This window comes from Tamandua tetradactyla, unplaced genomic scaffold (genome assembly GCF_023851605.1).
Source record: "Tamandua tetradactyla isolate mTamTet1 unplaced genomic scaffold, mTamTet1.pri scaffold_163_ctg1, whole genome shotgun sequence".
Classification (NCBI taxonomy): domain Eukaryota; kingdom Metazoa; phylum Chordata; class Mammalia; order Pilosa; family Myrmecophagidae; genus Tamandua; species Tamandua tetradactyla.
Genome location: NW_027518280.1, coordinates 111,053 through 123,083, shown reverse-complemented (window position 1 = coordinate 123,083; position 12,031 = coordinate 111,053). Strand labels below are relative to the sequence as shown.

Sequence of the window (12,031 nt, the reverse complement as noted above, 5' to 3'; positions counted from 1 at the left end):
AGAGGAATGACAAATGGGCCGAAATTCCTTATGTCCAGGCTTTTTTCCTTCTGTGCCCCTGCCCCTCCTTTTGTAACTCCTGCTCTATGGTTCAGGTTCTCCTAGCCAAGGAAACTTCCAAAACCCCACTTCTCTCCAATGAAACTTCCTCCTTTTCTGACACCCTCAATTCATCTTCCTTTAAAGGACCAAGGCCACCACCGCATCTAGGGAAACTATCCTCCTCTCCCTTTCTCCACCCTCCCCTCCCTCCAGGGGTGCTCTAGCCACCATCTTACCCCCTCTTCATCCCCCCCACTCTGGCAGCATTCCAGCTGCCATCTTATCCTTCCCTTCCTCCTTCTACTCCAAAGGCTCTCCCATTACTGGCATGCCCTCCACCTCCCGCTTTGGCTCTTCTGCCACTGGCTATTTCCTTGCTACGCTCACCCGTAAGCTCCCATACCTGCTCAAAAAGTACTTTACTCTGTCCCCTCCAAGAGGTTGTGGGACCTGAAGGGTTAATTTGGGTACACACTCCGTTCTCTCTGGCTGATCTTTCACACATTGAAGAATGGTTGGCCTCCTTCTCCAACGATCCAACTACCTATAATAAAGAATTCCAATATCTAGCTAACGCTTACGACCTCACCTGGCATAACATTCATGTAATCTGCTCTTCTTCCCTCACTACAGATGAAGTGGACTGCATTTTCAATGCAGCCAGGGCTCATGCTAACCAGGTGCATATAACCAACCACACCATGCTGGTAGGGGCTGAGGCAGCGTCAAACCAAGAGCCAGAGTGGGAATATCAGGTTGACACTCCAGTGGGAAGAAATGGGCAGACTAGATGGGACAAAATACTTACGTGCTTCATAGTGGGCATGCAGAAAGCATCACATAAAGTAGTAAACTTCCATAAGCTAAGGGAAATTACCCAGGGCCCTGATGAAAACCCAGCTGCTTTTCTACACTGGCTCACAGAAGCCCTCTCCCAATATACCCACCTAGACCCTAACTCAGAGGCTGGTAAAACTGTTTTAGCCACGCATTTTATATCCCAGTCAGCCCCAGACATTAGGTGCAAACTTAGAAAATTTGAGGATTGTCTTCAGGCCCCTATCTGTGACCTGGTAAACACGGCCTTTAAAATTTTTAACACTCGTGATGAACTAGAGAGAGCAGAAAAAGAATTCTGGGACTGCTGAAAGGTGAATTTACAAACCCAATCCCTGATCACAGCTCTGTGGCTGGCTTCAATGGAGAAGAAGCTGGCTATGACTAATCCACCACCAGGAAAGTGCTTCAAATGGGCCTCAAAGGACACTGGTCTGGCCAGTGCCCCAATCCTTGACCACCAAAGGGACCATGCCCTCTCCGTGGTACAAAGGGACATTGGAAAAATGACTGCCCCTCAGCATCTGGTCATGGAGGGGCCATCCTTCCAACCCCTAACCCACCACTAGCAGTCCTGGGCCTGGCCACCAACAACCGATGATGCCGGCCTCAGCGACCCCAATCACCCTTGTCAAGCCTAGGGTAACAATCAAGGTAGTGGGTAAGCCCACCTTTTTTTTAGTGGACACAGGGGCTACCTTTTCCATCCTCGCCTCTTACTCAGGTCAACTCCTTCCTTCCCAGGTCATGGTTATGGGCATAGACGGCCATCCTTCATGCCCCTTAACTACTGGACCACTTATATGTGTAATAGAAGGGTACCCCATTACACATTCTTTCTTAGTAATGCCTTCTTGCCCCAACCCGCTAATGCGGTGAGATCTTCTTGCCAAATTAAGAGCCCCACTACACTGGATAAAAAACCCTCAAACAGAACTTCATAGCACGTGCCAGACTAACGTCATTATCCACAACACATTCATGCCCCAAAGGACAATATTTCTGGTGTAATGGAACTCTTACCAAGTGCCTTAACTCCACTGCCCCAGGACCATGCTTCCTAGTAACTATTGTTCCTCAATTGACTCTCTATGGGGAGTCCAAAATAACTTGCCTACTGCCCTCTCCTTGCTCAAAAAAGGCTGCCTTTCTTCCTATCCTAGTAGGCCTCAGCCTAACTGCTTTGGTTGCAGCCTCAGCCACAGCAGGAGGGGTGCTGGGACACAGTATTTTAACTTCTCAAAACTTTGAAACTCGACTACAGGGAGCCCTGGAATCAACATCAGAATCCCTCTCCTCTCTACAATACCAACTCACCTCACTAGTCCAAATAACTGTTCAAAATTCACGGGCCTTAGACCTGCTGACAGCCAAAAAAGGAGGAACGTGTATATTCCTCCAAGAGGAATGCTACTATTATGTCAATGAGTCGGGTCTGGTGGAACAAAATATTCAAACCTTAAACAAACAGACAATCTCTATCACAGAAAACAAGGAACCAACTCTGCCTTAAGCTGGTTTTCTTCTCCTCTGGTGACATGGTTCCTCCTGCTACTAGGACCAGTTATCCTAATCTGTCTCTTTTTTCTCCTAGCTCCCTGCCTCTTCAACTTCTTTCAAGGATGCATGAAGGAACTATCCCAGATAGCAGTCAACCAAATGCTCCTGCATCATTATCATCACCTGCCTTTCTCACCAGATTCCTACAGCCAGCTTCCCCACTCCCCTGGCCATGATGGTTCCAGCCTATAACCCCAGCCACCCCATTACAGCAGGAAGTAACCACAAAGATCTCAGCACCCTATTATCACAAAAAGGCTGAAATGTTAGGTCGGGAAAATGGGGAAGGGCACTGCAACTGGAGCTGCAGAGACTGTGTCACTCCTTCTAACCTGACTTCTGGAACTAATGAACTTCCCCTTCAAGATGTCACCTTACCTTCATCCTTAAAAGCTGCCTGCACCAAAGCCCATGCATGGACTCACCTCTCTCCATCTTGGGTTCAGTGAGCTCAGCCCAGGAGTGCAGAAATAAACTCACCCACTTTAAATTTCCTGGTCTACCTTTTTTCATTCCCACCTTTTTGCCTCCTAAACCTTTTATTTTCCAGTACTAAAATTCATGGGTGAATAATCTTTAGCTGAGATAATATATTTTAACATGATAATTCCCATCAGTGTATTTTATTAATCTTATGCAAAGTAATTTTTACATTTTCTTTTCAAAATAAATCTACTGGGGAGAAAGAAAGAATGTAAAATACGTTCCATTAATTCCCAGATTTTTCTTTTGGCATGGGTAGGCTCTGGGAATTGAACCTAGGTCTCCAACTTGGCAGGTGAGAATTCTTGCCACTGAGCCACCATTGCACTGCCCAGCTCCCAGATTTTTAAACTCAGACTAAGCACATTTAAAGAAAGGTTAAAAAAACAAAAAGGTGACAAATACCTTAAAAATCAGTTCCAATTGTAGAATATGAATATTTATTTTACTTAATAAAACTTATATTTATGTACACTACAAACCATATGAACTCAAATCATATTAGAAGACAAATACATAGAGAAAAAATCAGAAAAATCACAGGTATTTATTGATTTGTCAAACATTACACAATATTCATTAGACATTGTGAGATACAAACACTGGGAGTTTTACTTTTAGAAGAGAGACTGCTGCTACCTATGGAACAGAGCTTGAAGGATATTAAGAAATGAGAAAGAGATGGGATGAGGGGATCTGAACATCAGCAATAACAGCAACAGACAACTTTATTCTTAACCAGATCCAGCCTATATACTATAGGGTGATGAAAGACATGCATGCATTTCCAGAAGGAACAGAGTGCTTATTTTTAAGTTCTCTCTTCCTTCGTACTTAACATAATCATTAGGAGTAGACATTTTCTGCCTCCCAGACTGTTCCACATAACAATCTTCACAGTTTACTGTCACCACCACCCTGACACCAGCTGCTCACAACAAATTCTGCAAGTCTTGTTTTAACACTTGTTCCTACATTTCCCCCTCTTTATTTTATTAGCTGAGGTGACTGTGCCTGTCTTAGGTTGCCCTTAAGCTCTGAAGGAAGAGTCTTACCCATCATTGGCTACCAGCCAAACTCTCTGACTTTGATTCAGGAGGGAGCCATAGGGGGCTTTTGCCAGAATCACACTGTTAGCACAGCTTTGCTTAGTGGTGTGACTTGTTACTTTGAACATTTGTTGTTTGACACAGCTGAGGAGGAAGAGAAAGAGTATAAGCAACCCCAAACCTATGCCTACAGTCAAAAAAATTATGCGATTTCCACCAGTAAATAGGATTAAGATTTTTTAGCTCTTGAGTAAATGATTGTGTACCATCATCTCCATAGGCTACATGGAAATTATCTTGAGATATTTCTAATACATTTTTTGGAATTTTAAGATATCAAGACTTAAACTATCCAAGCACCCCCAAAAATGCCTCTTTACCTTTTCCCAATCTATTTCAGATTGATTATATCTTAAACGGGTAATATGAAAATTGCTCTTATTTCAGTCACATTTTAAACTTCCTTAAAAAATTAAATTATACACTTGATCTCCAATATGAATCAATGCTGTCTCTTATTAATTTGCTCATCAGTATAAGATAGACTATGCCACAGTTCATTGGCATTTTTATGCCATTCTCTAACATAGTGCTACCTCTGTATAGTTTGATGCAATGCAGTTCCAGCAGCTGCAGCCACTGTGATAATTCCAATGATTCCAATGACAGCTGCAATAATGAGTCCAATTAGTCTCTCAGTCTTTTTCAGGTATTCTTTTGCCAAATGGATCAGGATTTGTGTTTCTGGAGAGGATTGCAAAGATCTTGACATCTGCATCAGCAGACAAATACCTCTTCTTCTGCTTGCTGCCATAATTGTCTCATTATCCTGCAATGTAAATGCTTGGAAACAAATGAGCAATTCTCACAATTAAAATTTTGATTTCTTATATGCATATGAACTTTAACAAATGCATATGAATCTCTCATACATATTTGCATATAGTATTTATGGCTGCTATTTAAAGAGAAGTTAAAGTTACGAGAATTTGATATAAAAATTGGTTTCACTCTTAGGAAAATTTTCTATAAATTTCTCTAATGTTATATTTATCATCCCATGGATTTGGCACAAATCATCCTCTATGTATTAAGCTCTGATTTAGCTTGCCTGTCCATATAGTCTCAGTTATCTCCAAGTTAGAGATGGGAGGCCCCACAGGGGTCACATCTCTTACTGTTCCATAGGAATCATTAATTAGTGCTGGCTTTTGTTTGGCATGGGATTGTTCCTATTGAACATTTTCTGACTCAATTGTATATGAATTTTTATATAAAGGCAACTCTTTAAGAACAAGCTCAGAAATTAATTTTTCTTTATCCTGCTCTGTTAAAGGTATGGTAAAAAAGGAATTTTTTAAATCTATTTTTATAATAGAGCAGTTTTTAGGAATTATAACTGGTATGGGCAAGTCAGGTTGTTATGATTCCATAGGTTGAATTACAGGATTAACTTTTATCAAATCAGTTAACATTTTCCATTTTCCAGATTTCTTTTTTATAATAAATACTGGAGAATTCCAAGGACTATGAGATTCTTCTATATGTCCCACTTTAAATGATTCTTGAACTAACTGAGTTAGAGCCTCCAACTTTTCTATAGATAAGGGCTACAAAGGCTCATTTGTTTTCCAAGTTAAAGGTGTGGGTTGGAGTATTATGTCAGCAGTGGGCTCAATTATATATTCGGATAGCTGAGAAAAAGTACATACTGGAGCATGTTTAAGGTTAACAATCCTGTACATGACAAAGAAAAGTTTCTAACTGAGACTGAGAAAATTTTGTGCCTCTAGTGGACAGCATAGATTTATAGAGGTTACTTTCTGCTGAACCTGAATACCCCATGTTTTACATCTAACTGAAAATATCTCCAATTCATTCCTTACCCTTTTGTAGATTTTATTAGCTCTTTGCAGTATTTGCAGTGGATGTCCTTGGAGTGTCTCTTCATGTTTTGCTTTAAGAGTTCCCCTATAAGATCCCCATCTGGGCACCAATTGCCAAGTCCAGCTCAAGCAACTGTCCAAACAGGGTCAGAGGGGGCAGTGGGAGATTGAGAAAAAACACAATGCAGAGTTTAAGAGAAAGTGAGGGCTGGGGGGTTCATTGCCTGACTGAAGACAATGAGGAAATAGAAGCAGGAATATCTCCCCCATTTTATTATGCTCACTGCAAAGCCTTCATAACCAATTTCAATTACTTAAGATTTAAAACATTACAGCCTTGAGGCTGAAACAAGTAACAATGCTTCTGTATTAAATAAAACAGCTCTAGTGACTCTGAAGTCTTCATTGAGACCCCTGTAGTTTCTAACAATGTTTTTAACACACAAACATACTCCTCCATCCACTTATTATGATTACCCACTACCCTGATGCTACAAGGAAAATGCTTACTTTTACCAATATGGCTTACTTTAGCAATATGACTCAAGTCCTCTTCTATCAGCTGGACAAATGTCCCTGTAATGGAGACTTTTCTTTCATCCCCCAATATTGTTTTGGAGTCTTCTTCTTCGTGTCCCACGTTGGCTACTAGATGTTGCTTCCTATGGAATGGAGCTCGAAAGATATTAAGTAATGACGAGAAAGAGATGGGATCAGATGGTCTGAAGATCAGCAATAACAGACAACAGACAACTTTATTCTTAACCACATTCCAGCCTATATACTACAGGGTGACAAAAGGCATGCATGCATTTCCAGAGGGAACAGAGTGCTTATTTTTCAGTGCTCTCTTCCTTCATACTTAACATAACCATTTGGGGTAGACATTCTTTTCCTCCCAGACTGTTCTATATAACAATCTCCACAGTTTATTGCTGCCCCCACCCTGACGCCAGCTGCTCCCAACAAATTCTGCAGGTCTTGTTTTAACCCTTGCTCCTATAAGAGACTTTCCCAATACTTTCTTCAATGCCCTCCAAACATCTTTATTTCTCAGGCTATAAATAAAGGGGTTCAATGAGAGGTAATGATTAAAAAGAACACTTATACAACTTTTTTCTAGTTGGGGCTATGTGAGGAACCAGAACTCATATAAGTGAAGATGGCTGCTCCATAAAAAACCCCGCAAGCATCAGGTAGGAGGAGCAAGTGACCACAGCTTTGTTCCTTCCCTTGGGGGAATTCATGTGGAGAACAGTAAATAAGATTATGGTATAGGAGGAAAAGATGGCAATAATGGGTATAAGGAGTAGGGCAATGCCCATCACAAGTATTGTCAACTTATATGCGGAAGTATCCTCATAGGAGACTTAACAGAAGAAATATTCTATCTCCTTGTGGTCACACTTAGGTAAGTGCATGGTGTATGCAGTCTGGACTAGAGCATCCAGGGCACCCCCAGCCCAGGACCACATGAAAACATCTGGCAGGCCCTCTGGCTCATAATGACTGGGTATCTCAGTGAATCGCAGATGGCCACATAGCAATCCCAGGCATGGAGAGTTAGGAGAATGCACTCAGCTCCCCAAGCATCAGAAAAAGAAACATCTGCATCCCATTGGCTGCATTTGAAATATTTCTCTTCCCTGAGCAGATGTCATTGGCCATCTTAGGGTCAGTGGAGGAAATAAGGAGCAAGTCAATTAAGGAAAGCTGGATGAGAAGGAAGTACATGGGTGTGTGGAGCATGGAATCCACCAGGATGAGGAGAATCAGTGTGGAATTCCCTGGGAGAGCAGCAACATAGATGATGATGATCATACTAATGAGGGGATCAGCATGCCTCATGCCAGGGAACAGCCCAAGGAGAATAAAATCCATTCCTCTTGTCTCATTCATTCCCATCTCCAACTAAATTCAACTGCTTCAACTGAAAGGTAATAGGGAAATATTAACCAATAATGAGCTATAACCTCATTCATTATCATACTTCATTCATAGAAGTTTCAAAACCTCCCCATCAAAACATGCTTTCAGTTTTTCATTAAGAATTCTCAAATTTAGTGATGCATCAATAACATTCATATCTTAACCTCAGGGTGAGATCACAAAGGGCATACAAGATGTAAGTCATTTACCATAAACTATTTATTAGTCTTATGTTGTTTATTATATATACATCAGCACACTTCATGCACTCAAAATGAATGTTTTAAACCTATTCTTTTTCTAAATTTATTTATTTATTTTAAAAATTAAGAACAAGCAAAAACGTTAACGTATCATTCCATTCTACATATATAATCAGTAATTCTCAATATCATCACATAGTTGTATATTCATTTCTTAGAACATTTACATCAATTGAGAAAAAGAAAAAGACAACAGAAAAAAAAATAAAACGATAAGAGAGAAAAAAAGATTATACATACCATACGCCTTACCCCTCACTTTCATTTATCACTAGAATTTCAAGCTAAATTTATTTTTAACATTTGTTTCCCTTATTATTTATTTTTATTCCATATGTCTTACACATCTGTTGACATGGTAGATAAAAGGAGCATCAGACACAAGGTTTTCACAATCACATATTCACATTGTGAAAGCCATGTCATTATTCAATCATCATCAAGAAACATGGCTACAGGAACACAGCTCTACATTTTCAGGCTGTTCTCTCCAGCCTCTCCACTACATCTTGAATAACAAGGTGATATCTACTTAACGCTTAAGAATAATCTCCAGGATAACCTTTCAATTCTGTTTGGAATCTCTCAGCCATTGACACTTTGTCTCATTTCACTCTTCTCCCTTTTGGTTGCAAAAGATTTTTCAATCCCTTGATGCTGAGTCTCAGCTCATTCCAGGATTTCAGTCCCACGTTTCCAGGAAGCTCCACATCCCAGGGAGTCATGTCCCACACAGAGAGGGGGAGGGTGGTGAGACTGCTCGTTGTGTTGGCTGGAGAGAGGGGCCACATCTGAGCAACAAAAGAGGCTCTCTTGGGAGTGACTCTTAGACCTCAATTTTAAGTAGACTTGACCTATCCTTTGTGGTGTTAAGTTTCATGTGAACAAACTCCAAGACTGGGGGCTCAGCCTATAGCTTTGGTTGTCCACACTGCTTGTGAGAATATCAAGAATTCAACTTGGGGGAGTTGAATTTCTCCCCATTCTCACCATTCCCCAAAGGGGACTTTGCAAATACTTTTCTACTCACTGATCAAATAACTCCAGGTTTCATTGGGACATCACTCTGGACAAACCAACAAAATCTCATGTCCTACCCAAGATTCCAAGTACTTGTGGTGTTCAATCAAGCTATCTACATAAGTTATATTAGGAAATGCATTAGTCAAAGTAAAAATTTTGTACCAAATAAATACTGTTTGCTTTAGTCTCACACATAAGGTGAAATTTTAAAATATTAATTAACATCTATTTTCAGCACCCTGCAGTAATCACATTCCTTTCTTCTTATTCATGCACAAACATTTTTAAAATTTGTACACTTAGTCACTATTATTACACACTCTAGGCATTCCTAGCTTATACCATCTCAATCTTTATCATCTCTCTTTCTTTCTGATTTCATTTGTGCCCCCAACCCTCCTCCATCATTCTCACATGCAGCTTCATTCATTGCTTTAACATAATTGTATTACAGTTAGGTAATATTGTGTTGTCCATTTCTGAGTTTTTATATTCAACCTTGTTGCACAATCTGTATCCCTTAAGCTCCAATTATCCAATATCTTACCCTATTTTTATCTCCTAATAGTCTCTGTTACCAAAAAAATTTTATTTCATTAATGTCAGTTCATATCAGTGAGACCATACAGTATTTGTCCTTTTGTATTTGGCTAGTCTCACTCAGCATAATGTTCTCAAGGTCCATCCATGTTGTTACATACTTCATAACTTTATTCTGTCTTAGAGCTGCATAATATTTCATTGTATGTATATACCACTCATCTGTTGATGGATATTTTGGCTGTTTCCATCTCTTTGTAATTGTAAATAATGCTGCTATAAACATTAGTTTGCAAATGTCCATTTGCATCCTTGCCTTTATGCCCTTTGAGTAGATACCTAGCAATGTTATCGCTGGATCATATGGCAATTCAATATTCAGATTTTTGAAGAACCATCCAATTGCCTTCCACAGTAATTGCAACATTTGACATTCCCACCAACAGTGAATAAGTGTGCCTCTTTCTCTGCATCCTCTCTAGCACTTGTCATTTTGTGTTTTGTTGACAATGGCCATTATCGTGGGTGTGAGATGATATCTCATTGTGGTTTTGATTTGCATTTCTCTAATGGCCAGGGAAGTTGAGCATCTCTTCATGTGCCTTTTGGCCATTTGTATTTCCTCTTCTGAGAAGTGTCTGTTCAAGTCTTTTTCCCATTTCGTAATTGGATTGGCTACCTTTTTTCTTGTTGAGTTGAACAATCTCTTTATAAATTCTGGATACTAGAGCTTTATCAGATATGTCATTTCCAAATACTGTCTCCATTGTGTAAGCTGTCTTTTTACTTTCTTGATGAAGTTCTTTGATGGGGAAAAGTGTTTAATTGTGATGAGTTCTCATTTATTTCTTTCTTCAGTGCTCTTGCATTGGGTGTAAGTTCTATAAAACTGCCTCTAATTATAAGATTTATAAGATATTTTCCTCTAACTCTTTTATGGTCTTAGACCTAATGTTTAGGTCTTTGATCCATTTTGAGTTAACTTTTGTATAGCATGTGAGATATGGGCCCTCTTTCATTTTTTTACATATGTATATCCCATTAGCTAGGCACCATTTATTGAAGAGACTGTTCTATCCCAGGTGAGATGGCTTGACTGCCTTATCAAACATCAATTGTCCATACATGAGAAGGTCTTATCTGAACACTCTATTCAATTCCATTTGTCGATATATTTATCTTTATGCCAGTACCATGCTGTTTTGACCACTGTAGCTTCATAATATGCTTTAAAGTCTGGCAGCATGAGACCTCCATCTTCATTTTTTTCCTCAGGATACTTTTAGCAATTCGGGGCACCTTGCCCTTCCAGATAAACTTGGTTATTGGTTTTTCTACTTCTGAAAAGTAAGTTGTTGGGATTTTGACTAGTATTGCTTTGATCTGTAAATGAATTTAGGTAGAATTGGCATCTTAACTTTATTTAGTCTTCCAATCCATGAACACAGTACACCCTTCCATTTATTTAGGTCTTCTGTGCTTTCTTTTTACAAATTCTTGTAGTTTTTTTGTACAGGTCTTTTGTCTCTTTAGTTAAATTTACTCCTAAATATTTTATTCTTTTGGTTGCAATTGTAAATGGAATTCATTTCCTGATTTCCCCTACAGCTTGTTCATTAATAGTATATAGAAACACTACAGATTTTTGATTGTTGATCTGTAATCTGCCACCTTGCTGTACTCGTTTATGAGCTCCAGTAGTTTTGCTGTGCATTTTTCAAGGTTTTTGACATATAGTATCATATCATCTGCAAACAGTGAGAGTTTCATTTCTTCCTTTCCAATTTTGATGCTTTGTATTTCTTTTTCTTGTCTAATTGCTCTGGCTAGAACTTCCAACACAATCTTGAATAATGGTGGTGATAGTGGACATCCTTGTCTTGTTCCTGATCTTAGGGGGAAAGATTTCAGTTTTTCTCCATTGAGGATGATATTAGCTGTGGGTTTTTCATATATTCCCTTCATCATTTTAGAAATGCTCCCTTCTATTCCTATCCTTTGAAGTGTTTTCAAAAGGAAAGGATGTTGAATTTTGTCAAATGCCTTCTCTGCATCAATCGAGATGATCATGTGATGTTTCTGCTTTGATTTGTTGATATGGTGTAATACACTATTTGATTTTCTTATGTTGAAACATCCTTGCATATCTGCAATGAATCCTACTCAGTCATGATGTATAATTCTTTTAATGTGTTGCTGGATTTGATTTGCTAGAATTTTGTTGAGGATTTTTGCGTCTATATTCATTAGAGAGATGGGTCTGTAGTTTTCTTTTTTTGTAATATATTTGTCTGGCTTTGGTATGAGGGTGATGTTGGCTTTGTAGAATGAGGTAGATAACTTTCCCTCCTCTTCAATTTTTTTGAAGGGTTTGAGCAGGATTGGTACTAATACTTTCTGGAATACTTGGTAGAATCCA

General features: G+C 39.3%; 1 pseudogene; it reads right to left on the bottom strand.

Annotated features, from left to right (window-relative positions):
- Positions 1–322: 322 nt before the first annotated feature.
- LOC143673168 (olfactory receptor 2T11-like) lies at positions 323–7,705 on the bottom strand (annotated as a pseudogene).
- Between the last annotated feature and the right edge of the window lie 4,326 nt (positions 7,706–12,031).